The sequence below is a fragment of the Rhinoderma darwinii genome (genome assembly GCF_050947455.1).
Source record: "Rhinoderma darwinii isolate aRhiDar2 chromosome 5 unlocalized genomic scaffold, aRhiDar2.hap1 SUPER_5_unloc_26, whole genome shotgun sequence".
In the NCBI taxonomy this organism is placed as follows: Eukaryota; Metazoa; Chordata; class Amphibia; order Anura; family Rhinodermatidae; genus Rhinoderma; species Rhinoderma darwinii.
The window spans coordinates 55,769-69,733 of record NW_027461783.1 but is presented as its reverse complement, the minus strand read 5'-3'; the positions used below and the strand labels follow the sequence as shown (position 1 = coordinate 69,733).

The window sequence follows — 13,965 nt, the reverse complement described above, 5'->3', positions numbered from 1 at the left end:
AAGAGGGAGACAAGGGACTGCAAAATGGAAAATAGGCATCCACCAACTTTACAGACAACTTCTCCTTGCTCCTACAACCTCCATCTTTGCACAGTTTGTTATTCTTCTAGGTAACATAGTAACAAATCCAAATTGCTGCTCTCTTTGTAGGCAAGCAAGGCTTTGTTGCAACTGCAATTCTTACTTCTTCTTGAAATGTAGGGACGACAGTACATTCCATCACATCCATCTAGTGTACACAGGTAGGTCCATTGTGGCGGGCAGGCGAGCGGGCGGGCTGCTTTATTGGCTGTTTGCTGTTCCCCTACTCCACTCCACTATTTGACTGTTGTGCTGCATCAATCAATCAATCAATCAATCAATCAATCAATCAATCAATCAATCAATCAGTGGCTGGCTCAGGTGCAGCTCTTTAACTTACCTAAAAGGGAGGGCGGAGAGAAGACAAGGAAGGTGAATGAGGTGTTCCAATGTGAAATGCCGGAAACACAGAAACACAGACGACACACAACAAGAGGTGGCAATCTATTCATTAATTGCATTTAATCAATGAGCTCATTATCACTCATGCATTGTCCAACAGGTGTTGAAATAATGGGATTAAAAGGGGAGATCCCTTCAGAAAGACAGAAACAATAGCAAAGACAAAAAACACTTTTGGAATCTGCTTTTAGTCAACACATAAGGAAAGGGTGCACCGGTCCTGGAAATACTGCAATACCAGGTCAATGCGTGGAGTGGACAGAGCAAGCTCTATTTCCATCTCCCTGTTCTAAAAATCCATTTAATATATGGTCCCCAGATAGGGGACGTATCAGATATTAAACTGATAAGAACAGATACTACACTTGATCTTAGCCAAAAGGCCGAGAAGCGATAACCCGAACGGGCCGCGCGTTGCCCGAGCCTGCCCGATACTGCTGTTCAGCCCTTGCAGCGATTCAGCCTACTTCTAGGCAATTCCATGGGGCCCTGCAGGCTCACACACTCACAGCTACACGGGAGGTGAATAAAGGCCGGAGAGGAAGCCAGACAGGATTTGCTTCTTTTGCTTGCACCACAATGCAGTGCTGAAAGAGGAGGAATCTACATAAAAACGCCTTCCTGGCAACGCCCAAATGCCCTGCTGCCATGCAGATAAACACTGGCAGCGGCAGCAAGTGCATGCCCACAGCCACCCCTTGTTCCTTCACACCTTGTATCAGCTGTAATCCAGTCCAGTCCAGTGCTGCCTGCTGAGCAGCACTGACCAACACTGCCTGGGCCCAGGCTTTTATCTCTGAGGCCCCATTATGATGTCAGAAAGCTGGCTCTGGAATCCTGAGGGCTCCACTATGACACGTGCAAAGTTCCGTCTGAACTTTATATAAGACGGTGAGGCTCAGTCAGTCACTCAGTGTTGCCTGAGAGGGCAACACTGCAACAGCCGGCCGCCAGGCTGTCTTTTTTTTGCACAGCTAGTTGCCTCCAGGAGGCCACAAGAGGGAGACAAGGGACTGCAGAATGGAAAATAGGCATCCACCAACTTTACAGACAACTTCTCCTTGCTCCTACAACCTCCATCCTTGCACAGTTTGTTATTCTTCTAGGTAACATAGTAACAAATCCAAATTGCTGCTCTCTTTGTAGGCAAGCAAGGCTTTGTTGCAACTGCAATTCTTACTTCTTCTTGAAATGTAGGGACGACAGTACATTCCATCACATCCATCTAGTGTACACAGGTAGGTCCATTGTGGCGGGCAGGCGAGCGGGCGGGCTGCTTTATTGGCTGTTTGCTGTTCCCCTACTCCACTCCACTATTTGACTGTTGTGCTGCATCAATCAATCAATCAATCAATCAATCAATCAATCAATCAATCAATCAATCAGTGGCTGGCTCAGGTGCAGCTCTTTAACTTACCTAAAAGGGAGGGCGGAGAGAAGACAAGGAAGGTGAATGAGGTGTTCCAATGTGAAATGCCGGAAACACAGAAACACAGACGACACACAACAAGAGGTGGCAATCTATTCATTAATTGCATTTAATCAATGAGCTCATTATCACTCATGCATTGTCCAACAGGTGTTGAAATAATGGGATTAAAAGGGGAGATCCCTTCAGAAAGACAGAAACAATAGCAAAGACAAAAAACACTTTTGGAATCTGCTTTTAGTCAACACATAAGGAAAGGGTGCACCGGTCCTGGAAATACTGCAATACCAGGTCAATGCGTGGAGTGGACAGAGCAAGCTCTATTTCCATCTCCCTGTTCTAAAAATCCATTTAATATATGGTCCCCAGATAGGGGACGTATCAGATATTAAACTGATAAGAACAGATACTACACTTGATCTTAGCCAAAAGGCCGAGAAGCGATAACCCGAACGGGCCGCGCGTTGCCCGAGCCTGCCCGATACTGCTGTTCAGCCCTTGCAGCGATTCAGCCTACTTCTAGGCAATTCCATGGGGCCCTGCAGGCTCACACACTCACAGCTACACGGGAGGTGAATAAAGGCCGGAGAGGAAGCCAGACAGGATTTGCTTCTTTTGCTTGCACCACAATGCAGTGCTGAAAGAGGAGGAATCTACATAAAAACGCCTTCCTGGCAACGCCCAAATGCCCTGCTGCCATGCAGATAAACACTGGCAGCGGCAGCAAGTGCATGCCCACAGCCACCCCTTGTTCCTTCACACCTTGTATCAGCTGTAATCCAGTCCAGTCCAGTGCTGCCTGCTGAGCAGCACTGACCAACACTGCCTGGGCCCAGGCTTTTATCTCTGAGGCCCCATTATGATGTCAGAAAGCTGGCTCTGGAATCCTGAGGGCTCCACTATGACACGTGCAAAGTTCCGTCTGAACTTTATATAAGACGGTGAGGCTCAGTCAGTCACTCAGTGTTGCCTGAGAGGGCAACACTGCAACAGCCGGCCGCCAGGCTGTCTTTTTTTTGCACAGCTAGTTGCCTCCAGGAGGCCACAAGAGGGAGACAAGGGACTGCAGAATGGAAAATAGGCATCCACCAACTTTACAGACAACTTCTCCTTGCTCCTACAACCTCCATCCTTGCACAGTTTGTTATTCTTCTAGGTAACATAGTAACAAATCCAAATTGCTGCTCTCTTTGTAGGCAAGCAAGGCTTTGTTGCAACTGCAATTCTTACTTCTTCTTGAAATGTAGGGACGACAGTACATTCCATCACATCCATCTAGTGTACACAGGTAGGTCCATTGTGGCGGGCAGGCGAGCGGGCGGGCTGCTTTATTGGCTGTTTGCTGTTCCCCTACTCCACTCCACTATTTGACTGTTGTGCTGCATCAATCAATCAATCAATCAATCAATCAATCAATCAATCAATCAGTGGCTGGCTCAGGTGCAGCTCTTTAACTTACCTAAAAGGGAGGGCGGAGAGAAGACAAGGAAGGTGAATGAGGTGTTCCAATGTGAAATGCCGGAAACACAGAAACACAGACGACACACAACAAGAGGTGGCAATCTATTCATTAATTGCATTTAATCAATGAGCTCATTATCACTCATGCATTGTCCAACAGGTGTTGAAATAATGGGATTAAAAGGGGAGATCCCTTCAGAAAGACAGAAACAATAGCAAAGACAAAAAACACTTTTGGAATCTGCTTTTAGTCAACACATAAGGAAAGGGTGCACCGGTCCTGGAAATACTGCAATACCAGGTCAATGCGTGGAGTGGACAGAGCAAGCTCTATTTCCATCTCCCTGTTCTAAAAATCCATTTAATATATGGTCCCCAGATAGGGGACGTATCAGATATTAAACTGATAAGAACAGATACTACACTTGATCTTAGCCAAAAGGCCGAGAAGCGATAACCCGAACGGGCCGCGCGTTGCCCGAGCCTGCCCGATACTGCTGTTCAGCCCTTGCAGCGATTCAGCCTACTTCTAGGCAATTCCATGGGGCCCTGCAGGCTCACACACTCACAGCTACACGGGAGGTGAATAAAGGCCGGAGAGGAAGCCAGACAGGATTTGCTTCTTTTGCTTGCACCACAATGCAGTGCTGAAAGAGGAGGAATCTACATAAAAACGCCTTCCTGGCAACGCCCAAATGCCCTGCTGCCATGCAGATAAACATTGGCAGCGGCAGCAAGTGCATGCCCACAGCCACCCCTTGTTCCTTCACACCTTGTATCAGCTGTAATCCAGTCCAGTCCAGTGCTGCCTGCTGAGCAGCACTGACCAACACTGCCTGGGCCCAGGCTTTTATCTCTGAGGCCCCATTATGATGTCAGAAAGCTGGCTCTGGAATCCTGAGGGCTCCACTATGACACGTGCAAAGTTCCGTCTGAACTCTATATAAGACGGTGAGGCTCAGTCAGTCACTCAGTGTTGCCTGAGAGGGCAACACTGCAACAGCCGGCCGCCAGGCTGTCTTTTTTTTGCACAGCTAGTTGCCTCCAGGAGGCCACAAGAGGGAGACAAGGGACTGCAAAATGGAAAATAGGCATCCACCAACTTTACAGACAACTTCTCCTTGCTCCTACAACCTCCATCCTTGCACAGTTTGTTATTCTTCTAGGTAACATAGTAACAAATCCAAATTGCTGCTCTCTTTGTAGGCAAGCAAGGCTTTGTTGCAACTGCAATTCTTACTTCTTCTTGAAATGTAGGGACGACAGTACATTCCATCACATCCATCTAGTGTACACAGGTAGGTCCATTGTGGCGGGCAGGCGAGCGGGCGGGCTGCTTTATTGGCTGTTTGCTGTTCCCCTACTCCACTCCACTATTTGACTGTTGTGCTGCATCAATCAATCAATCAATCAATCAATCAATCAATCAATCAATCAGTGGCTGGCTCAGGTGCAGCTCTTTAACTTACCTAAAAGGGAGGGCGGAGAGAAGACAAGGAAGGTGAATGAGGTGTTCCAATGTGAAATGCCGGAAACACAGAAACACAGACGACACACAACAAGAGGTGGCAATCTATTCATTAATTGCATTTAATCAATGAGCTCATTATCACTCATGCATTGTCCAACAGGTGTTGAAATAATGGGATTAAAAGGGGAGATCCCTTCAGAAAGACAGAAACAATAGCAAAGACAAAAAACACTTTTGGAATCTGCTTTTAGTCAACACATAAGGAAAGGGTGCACCGGTCCTGGAAATACTGCAATACCAGGTCAATGCGTGGAGTGGACAGAGCAAGCTCTATTTCCATCTCCCTGTTCTAAAAATCCATTTAATATATGGTCCCCAGATAGGGGACGTATCAGATATTAAACTGATAAGAACAGATACTACACTTGATCTTAGCCAAAAGGCCGAGAAGCGATAACCCGAACGGGCCGCGCGTTGCCCGAGCCTGCCCGATACTGCTGTTCAGCCCTTGCAGCGATTCAGCCTACTTCTAGGCAATTCCATGGGGCCCTGCAGGCTCACACACTCACAGCTACACGGGAGGTGAATAAAGGCCGGAGAGGAAGCCAGACAGGATTTGCTTCTTTTGCTTGCACCACAATGCAGTGCTGAAAGAGGAGGAATCTACATAAAAACGCCTTCCTGGCAACGCCCAAATGCCCTGCTGCCATGCAGATAAACACTGGCAGCGGCAGCAAGTGCATGCCCACAGCCACCCCTTGTTCCTTCACACCTTGTATCAGCTGTAATCCAGTCCAGTCCAGTGCTGCCTGCTGAGCAGCACTGACCAACACTGCCTGGGCCCAGGCTTTTATCTCTGAGGCCCCATTATGATGTCAGAAAGCTGGCTCTGGAATCCTGAGGGCTCCACTATGACACGTGCAAAGTTCCGTCTGAACTTTATATAAGACGGTGAGGCTCAGTCAGTCACTCAGTGTTGCCTGAGAGGGCAACAATGCAACAGCCGGCCGCCAGGCTGTCTTTTTTTTGCACAGCTAGTTGCCTCCAGGAGGCCACAAGAGGGAGACAAGGGACTGCAAAATGGAAAATAGGCATCCACCAACTTAACAGACAACTTCTCCTTGCTCCTACAACCTCCATCCTTGCACAGTTTGTTATTCTTCTAGGTAACATAGTAACAAATCCAAATTGCTGCTCTCTTTGTAGGCAAGCAAGGCTTTGTTGCAACTGCAATTCTTACTTCTTCTTGAAATGTAGGGACGACAGTACATTCCATCACATCCATCTAGTGTACACAGGTAGGTCCATTGTGGCGGGCAGGCGAGCGGGCGGGCTGCTTTATTGGCTGTTTGCTGTTCCCCTACTCCACTCCACTATTTGACTGTTGTGCTGCATCAATCAATCAATCAATCAATCAATCAATCAATCAATCAATCAATCAATCAATCAATCAATCAGTGGCTGGCTCAGGTGCAGCTCTTTAACTTACCTAAAAGGGAGGGCGGAGAGAAGACAAGGAAGGTGAATGAGGTGTTCCAATGTGAAATGCCGGAAACACAGAAACACAGACGACACACAACAAGAGGTGGCAATCTATTCATTAATTGCATTTAATCAATGAGCTCATTATCACTCATGCATTGTCCAACAGGTGTTGAAATAATGGGATTAAAAGGGGAGATCCCTTCAGAAAGACAGAAACAATAGCAAAGACAAAAAACACTTTTGGAATCTGCTTTTAGTCAACACATAAGGAAAGGGTGCACCGGTCCTGGAAATACTGCAATACCAGGTCAATGCGTGGAGTGGACAGAGCAAGCTCTATTTCCATCTCCCTGTTCTAAAAATCCATTTAATATATGGTCCCCAGATAGGGGACGTATCAGATATTAAACTGATAAGAACAGATACTACACTTGATCTTAGCCAAAAGGCCGAGAAGCGATAACCCGAACGGGCCGCGCGTTGCCCGAGCCTGCCCGATACTGCTGTTCAGCCCTTGCAGCGATTCAGCCTACTTCTAGGCAATTCCATGGGGCCCTGCAGGCTCACACACTCACAGCTACACGGGAGGTGAATAAAGGCCGGAGAGGAAGCCAGACAGGATTTGCTTCTTTTGCTTGCACCACAATGCAGTGCTGAAAGAGGAGGAATCTACATAAAAACGCCTTCCTGGCAACGCCCAAATGCCCTGCTGCCATGCAGATAAACACTGGCAGCGGCAGCAAGTGCATGCCCACAGCCACCCCTTGTTCCTTCACACCTTGTATCAGCTGTAATCCAGTCCAGTCCAGTGCTGCCTGCTGAGCAGCACTGACCAACACTGCCTGGGCCCAGGCTTTTATCTCTGAGGCCCCATTATGATGTCAGAAAGCTGGCTCTGGAATCCTGAGGGCTCCACTATGACACGTGCAAAGTTCCGTCTGAACTTTATATAAGACGGTGAGGCTCAGTCAGTCACTCAGTGTTGCCTGAGAGGGCAACACTGCAACAGCCGGCCGCCAGGCTGTCTTTTTTTTGCACAGCTAGTTGCCTCCAGGAGGCCACAAGAGGGAGACAAGGGACTGCAAAATGGAAAATAGGCATCCACCAACTTTACAGACAACTTCTCCTTGCTCCTACAACCTCCATCCTTGCACAGTTTGTTATTCTTCTAGGTAACATAGTAACAAATCCAAATTGCTGCTCTCTTTGTAGGCAAGCAAGGCTTTGTTGCAACTGCAATTCTTACTTCTTCTTGAAATGTAGGGACGACAGTACATTCCATCACATCCATCTAGTGTACACAGGTAGGTCCATTGTGGCGGGCAGGCGAGCGGGCGGGCTGCTTTATTGGCTGTTTGCTGTTCCCCTACTCCACTCCACTATTTGACTGTTGTGCTGCATCAATCAATCAATCAATCAATCAATCAATCAATCAATCAATCAATCAGTGGCTGGCTCAGGTGCAGCTCTTTAACTTACCTAAAAGGGAGGGCGGAGAGAAGACAAGGAAGGTGAATGAGGTGTTCCAATGTGAAATGCCGGAAACACAGAAACACAGACGACACACAACAAGAGGTGGCAATCTATTCATTAATTGCATTTAATCAATGAGCTCATTATCACTCATGCATTGTCCAACAGGTGTTGAAATAATGGGATTAAAAGGGGAGATCCCTTCAGAAAGACAGAAACAATAGCAAAGACAAAAAACACTTTTGGAATCTGCTTTTAGTCAACACATAAGGAAAGGGTGCACCGGTCCTGGAAATACTGCAATACCAGGTCAATGCGTGGAGTGGACAGAGCAAGCTCTATTTCCATCTCCCTGTTCTAAAAATCCATTTAATATATGGTCCCCAGATAGGGGACGTATCAGATATTAAACTGATAAGAACAGATACTACACTTGATCTTAGCCAAAAGGCCGAGAAGCGATAACCCGAACGGGCCGCGCGTTGCCCGAGCCTGCCCGATACTGCTGTTCAGCCCTTGCAGCGATTCAGCCTACTTCTAGGCAATTCCATGGGGCCCTGCAGGCTCACACACTCACAGCTACACGGGAGGTGAATAAAGGCCGGAGAGGAAGCCAGACAGGATTTGCTTCTTTTGCTTGCACCACAATGCAGTGCTGAAAGAGGAGGAATCTACATAAAAACGCCTTCCTGGCAACGCCCAAATGCCCTGCTGCCATGCAGATAAACACTGGCAGCGGCAGCAAGTGCATGCCCACAGCCACCCCTTGTTCCTTCACACCTTGTATCAGCTGTAATCCAGTCCAGTCCAGTGCTGCCTGCTGAGCAGCACTGACCAACACTGCCTGGGCCCAGGCTTTTATCTCTGAGGCCCCATTATGATGTCAGAAAGCTGGCTCTGGAATCCTGAGGGCTCCACTATGACACGTGCAAAGTTCCGTCTGAACTTTATATAAGACGGTGAGGCTCAGTCAGTCACTCAGTGTTGCCTGAGAGGGCAACACTGCAACAGCCGGCCGCCAGGCTGTCTTTTTTTTGCACAGCTAGTTGCCTCCAGGAGGCCACAAGAGGGAGACAAGGGACTGCAAAATGGAAAATAGGCATCCACCAACTTTACAGACAACTTCTCCTTGCTCCTACAACCTCCATCCTTGCACAGTTTGTTATTCTTCTAGGTAACATAGTAACAAATCCAAATTGCTGCTCTCTTTGTAGGCAAGCAAGGCTTTGTTGCAACTGCAATTCTTACTTCTTCTTGAAATGTAGGGACGACAGTACATTCCATCACATCCATCTAGTGTACACAGGTAGGTCCATGTGGCGGGCAGGCGAGCGGGCGGGCTGCTTTATTGCTGTTTGCTGTTCCCCTACTCCACTCCACTATTTGACTGTTGTGCTGCATCAATCAATCAATCAATCAATCAATCAATCAATCAATCAATCAATCAATCAATCAATCAATCAATCAGTGGCTGGCTCAGGTGCAGCTCTTTAACTTACCTAAAAGGGAGGGCGGAGAGAAGACAAGGAAGGTGAATGAGGTGTTCCAATGTGAAATGCCGGAAACACAGAAACACAGACGACACACAACAAGAGGTGGCAATCTATTCATTAATTGCATTTAATCAATGAGCTCATTATCACTCATGCAATTGTCCAACAGGTGTTGAAATAATGGGATTAAAAGGGGAGATCCCTTCAGAAAGACAGAAACAATAGCAAAGACAAAAAACACTTTTGGAATCTGCTTTTAGTCAACACATAAGGAAGGGTGCACCGGTCCTGGAAATACTGCAATACCAGGTCAATGCGTGGAGTGACAGAGCAAGCTCTATTTCCATCTCCCTGTTCTAAAAATCCATTTAATATATGGTCCCCAGATAGGGGACGTATCAGATATTAACTGATAAGAACAGATACTACACTTGATCTTAGCAAAGGCCGAGAAGCGATACCCGAACGGGCCGCGCGTTGCCCGAGCCTGCCCGATACTGCTGTTCAGCCCTTGCAGCGATTCAGCCTACTTCTAGGCAATTCCATGGGGCCCTGCAGGCTCACACACTCACAGCTACACGGGAGGTGAATAAAGGCCGGAGAGGAAGCCAGACAGGATTTGCTTCTTTTGCTTGCACCACATGCAGTGCTGAAAGAGGAGGAATCTACATAAAAACGCCTTCCTGGCAACGCCCAAATGCCCTGCTGCCATGCAGATAAACACTGGCAGCGGCAGCAAGTGCATGCCCACAGCCACCCTTGTTCCTTCACACCTTGTATCAGCTGTAATCCAGTCCAGTCCAGTGCTGCCTGCTGAGCAGCACTGACCAACACTGCCTGGGCCCAGGCTTTTATCTCTGAGGCCCCATTATGATGTCAGAAAGCTGGCTCTGGAATCCTGAGGGCTCCACTATGACACGTGCAAAGTTCCGTCTGAACTTTATATAAGACGGTGAGGCTCAGTCAGTCACTCAGTGTTGCCTGAGAGGGCAACACTGCAACAGCCGGCCGCCAGGCTGTCTTTTTTTTGCACAGCTAGTTGCCTCCAGGAGGCCACAAGAGGGAGACAAGGGACTGCAAAATGGAAAATAGGCATCCACCAACTTTACAGACAACTTCTCCTTGCTCCTACAACCTCCATCTTGCACAGTTTGTTATTCTTCTAGGTAACATAGTAACAAATCCAAATTGCTGCTCTCTTTGTAGGCAAGCAAGGCTTTGTTGCAACTGCAATTCTTACTTCTTCTTGAAATGTAGGGACGACAGTACATTCCATCACATCCATCTAGTGTACACAGGTAGGTCCATTGTGGCGGGCAGGCGAGCGGGCGGGCTGCTTTATTGGCTGTTTGCTGTTCCCCTACTCCACTCCACTATTTGACTGTTGTGCTGCATCAATCAATCAATCAATCAATCAATCAATCAATCAATCCATCAGTGGCTGGCTCAGGTGCAGCTCTTTAACTTACCTAAAAGGGAGGGCGGAGAGAAGACAAGGAAGGTGAATGAGGTGTTCCAATGTGAAATGCCGGAAACACAGAAACACAGACGACACACAACAAGAGGTGGCAATCTATTCATTAATTGCATTTAATCAATGAGCTCATTATCACTCATGCATTGTCCAACAGGTGTTGAAATAATGGGATTAAAAGGGGAGATCCCTTCAGAAAGACAGAAACAATAGCAAAGACAAAAAACACTTTTGGAATCTGCTTTTAGTCAACACATAAGGAAGGGTGCACCGGTCCTGGAAATACTGCAATACCAGGTCAATGCGTGGAGTGGACAGAGCAAGCTCTATTTTCATCTCCCTGTTCTAAAAATCCATTTAATATATGGTCCCCAGATAGGGGACGTATCAGATATTAAACTGATAAGAACAGATACTACACTTGATCTTAGCCAAAAGGCCGAGAAGCGATAACCCGAACGGGCCGCGCGTTGCCCGAGCCTGCCCGATACTGCTGTTCAGCCCTTGCAGCGATTCAGCCTACTTCTAGGCAATTCCATGGGGCCCTGCAGGCTCACACACTCACAGCTACACGGGAGGTGAATAAAGGCCGGAGAGGAAGCCAGACAGGATTTGCTTCTTTTGCTTGCACCCACAATTGCAGTGCTGAAAGAAGAGGAATCTACATAAAAACGCCTTCCTGGCAACGCCCAAATGCCCTGCTGCCATGCAGATAAACACTGGCAGCGGCAGCAAGTGCATGCCCACAGCCACCCCTTGTTCCTTCACACCTTGTATCAGCTGTAATCCAGTCCAGTCCAGTGCTGCCTGCTGAGCAGCACTGACCAACACTGCCTGGGCCCAGGCTTTTATCTCTGAGGCCCCATTATGATGTCAGAAAGCTGGCTCTGGAATCCTGAGGGCTCCACTATGACACGTGCAAAGTTCCGTCTGAACTTTATATAAGACGGTGAGGCTCAGTCAGTCACTCAGTGTTGCCTGAGAGGGCAACACTGCAACAGCCGGCCGCCAGGCTGTCTTTTTTTTGCACAGCTAGTTGCCTCCAGGAGGCCACAAGAGGGAGACAAGGGACTGCAAAAATGGAAAATAGGCATCCACCAACTTACAGACAACTTCTCCTTGCTCCTACAACCTCCATCCTTGCACAGTTTGTTATTCTTCTAGGTAACATAGTAACAAATCCAAATTGCTGCTCTCTTTGTAGGCAAGCAAGGCTTTGTTGCAACTGCAATTCTTACTTCTTCTTGAAATGTAGGGACGACAGTACATTCCATCACATCCATCTAGTGTACACAGGTAGGTCCATTGTGGCGGGCAGGCGAGCGGGCGGGCTGCTTTATTGGCTGTTTGCTGTTCCCCTACTCCACTCCACTATTTGACTGTTGTGCTGCATCAATCAATCAATCAATCAATCAATCAATCAATCAATCAATCAGTGGCTGGCTCAGGTGCAGCTCTTTAACTTACCTAAAAGGGAGGGCGGAGAGAAGACAAGGAAGGTGAATGAGGTGTTCCAATGTGAAATGCCGGAAACACAGAAACACAGACGACACACAACAAGAGGTGGCAATCTATTCATTAATTGCATTTAATCAATGAGCTCATTATCACTCATGCATTGTCCAACAGGTGTTGAAATAATGGGATTAAAAGGGGAGATCCCTTCAGAAAGACAGAACCAATAGCAAAGACAAAAAACACTTTTGGAATCTGCTTTTAGTCAACACATAAGGAAAGGGTGCACCGGTCCTGGAAATACTGCAATACCAGGTCAATGCGTGGAGTGGACAGAGCAAGCTCTATTTCCATCTCCCTGTTCTAAAAATCCATTTAATATATGTCCCCAGATAGGGGACGTATCAGATATTAAACTGATAAGAACAGATACTACACTTGATCTTAGCCAAAAGGCCGAGAAGCGATAACCCGAACGGGCCGCGCGTTGCCCGAGCCTGCCCGATACTGCTGTTCAGCCCTTGCAGCGATTCAGCCTACTTCTAGGCAATTCCATGGGGCCTGCAGGCTCACACACTCACAGCTACACGGGAGGTGAATAAAGGCCGGAGAGGAAGCCAGACAGGATTTGCTTCTTTTGCTTGCACCACAATGCAGTGCTGAAAGAGGAGGAATCTACATAAAAACGCCTTCCTGGCAACGCCCAAATGCCCTGCTGCCATGCAGATAAACACTGGCAGCGGCAGCAAGTGCATGCCCACAGCCACCCCTTGTTCCTTCACACCTTGTATCAGCTGTAATCCAGTCCAGTCCAGTGCTGCCTGCTGAGCAGCACTGACCAACACTGCCTGGGCCCAGGCTTTTATCTCTGAGGCCCCATTATGATGTCAGAAAGCTGGCTCTGGAATCCTGAGGGCTCCACTATGACACGTGCAAAGGTTCCGTCTGAACTTTATATAAGACGGTGAGGCTCAGTCAGTCACTCAGTGTTGCCTGAGAGGGCAACACTGCAACAGCCGGCCGCCAGGCTGTCTTTTTTTTGCACAGCTAGTTGCCTCCAGGAGGCCACAAGAGGGAGACAAGGGACTGCAAAAATGGAAAATAGGCATCCACCAACTTTACAGACAACTTCTCCTTGCTCCTACAACCTCCATCCTTGCACAGTTTGTTATTCTTCTAGGTAACATAGTAACAAATCCAAATTGCTGCTCTCTTTGTAGGCAAGCAAGGCTTTGTTGCAACTGCAATTCTTACTTCTTCTTGAAATGTAGGGACGACAGTACATTCCATCACATCCATCTAGTGTACACAGGTAGGTCCATTGTGGCGGGCAGGCGAGCGGGCGGGCTGCTTTATTGGCTGTTTGCTGTTCCCCTACTCCACTCCACTATTTGACTGTTGTGCTGCATCAATCAATCAATCAATCAATCAATCAATCAATCAATCAATCAATCAATCAATCAGTGGCTGGCTCAGGTGCAGCTCTTTAACTTACCTAAAAGGGAGGGCGGAGAGAAGACAAGGAAGGTGAATGAGGTGTTCCAATGTGAAATGCCGGAAACACAGAAACACAGACGACACACAACAAGAGGTGGCAATCTATTCATTAATTGCATTTAATCAATGAGCTCATTATCACTCATGCATTGTCCAACAGGTGTTGAAATAATGGGATTAAAAGGGGAGATCCCTTCAGAAAGACAGAAACAATAGCAAAGACAAAAAACACTTTTGGAATCTG

General features: G+C 47.6%; 9 non-coding genes across 9 annotated transcripts; all 9 read right to left on the bottom strand.

The window, feature by feature from the left end:
* Positions 1-687: 687 nt before the first annotated feature.
* LOC142688825 (U2 spliceosomal RNA) lies at positions 688-878 on the bottom strand. Its single transcript, XR_012857870.1, has one exon. It is a non-coding gene; the product is annotated as a U2 spliceosomal RNA (small nuclear RNA).
* Positions 879-2,166: 1,288 nt separating this feature from the next.
* Positions 2,167-2,357, bottom strand: LOC142688824 (U2 spliceosomal RNA). Its single transcript, XR_012857869.1, has one exon. It is a non-coding gene; the product is annotated as a U2 spliceosomal RNA (small nuclear RNA).
* Positions 2,358-3,637: 1,280 nt separating this feature from the next.
* On the bottom strand, positions 3,638-3,828 carry LOC142688822 (U2 spliceosomal RNA). Its single transcript, XR_012857868.1, has one exon. It is a non-coding gene; the product is annotated as a U2 spliceosomal RNA (small nuclear RNA).
* A 1,280-nt stretch (positions 3,829-5,108) lies between these two features.
* LOC142688821 (U2 spliceosomal RNA) lies at positions 5,109-5,299 on the bottom strand. The gene has a single exon (XR_012857867.1). It is a non-coding gene; the product is annotated as a U2 spliceosomal RNA (small nuclear RNA).
* Positions 5,300-6,599: 1,300 nt separating this feature from the next.
* LOC142688819 (U2 spliceosomal RNA) lies at positions 6,600-6,790 on the bottom strand. The gene has a single exon (XR_012857865.1). It is a non-coding gene; the product is annotated as a U2 spliceosomal RNA (small nuclear RNA).
* Positions 6,791-8,074: 1,284 nt separating this feature from the next.
* On the bottom strand, positions 8,075-8,265 carry LOC142688818 (U2 spliceosomal RNA). The gene has a single exon (XR_012857864.1). It is a non-coding gene; the product is annotated as a U2 spliceosomal RNA (small nuclear RNA).
* A 1,302-nt stretch (positions 8,266-9,567) lies between these two features.
* LOC142688803 (U2 spliceosomal RNA) lies at positions 9,568-9,754 on the bottom strand. The gene has a single exon (XR_012857853.1). It is a non-coding gene; the product is annotated as a U2 spliceosomal RNA (small nuclear RNA).
* A 1,275-nt stretch (positions 9,755-11,029) lies between these two features.
* Positions 11,030-11,220, bottom strand: LOC142688440 (U2 spliceosomal RNA). The gene has a single exon (XR_012857524.1). It is a non-coding gene; the product is annotated as a U2 spliceosomal RNA (small nuclear RNA).
* A 1,282-nt stretch (positions 11,221-12,502) lies between these two features.
* On the bottom strand, positions 12,503-12,692 carry LOC142688774 (U2 spliceosomal RNA). The gene has a single exon (XR_012857827.1). It is a non-coding gene; the product is annotated as a U2 spliceosomal RNA (small nuclear RNA).
* Between the last annotated feature and the right edge of the window lie 1,273 nt (positions 12,693-13,965).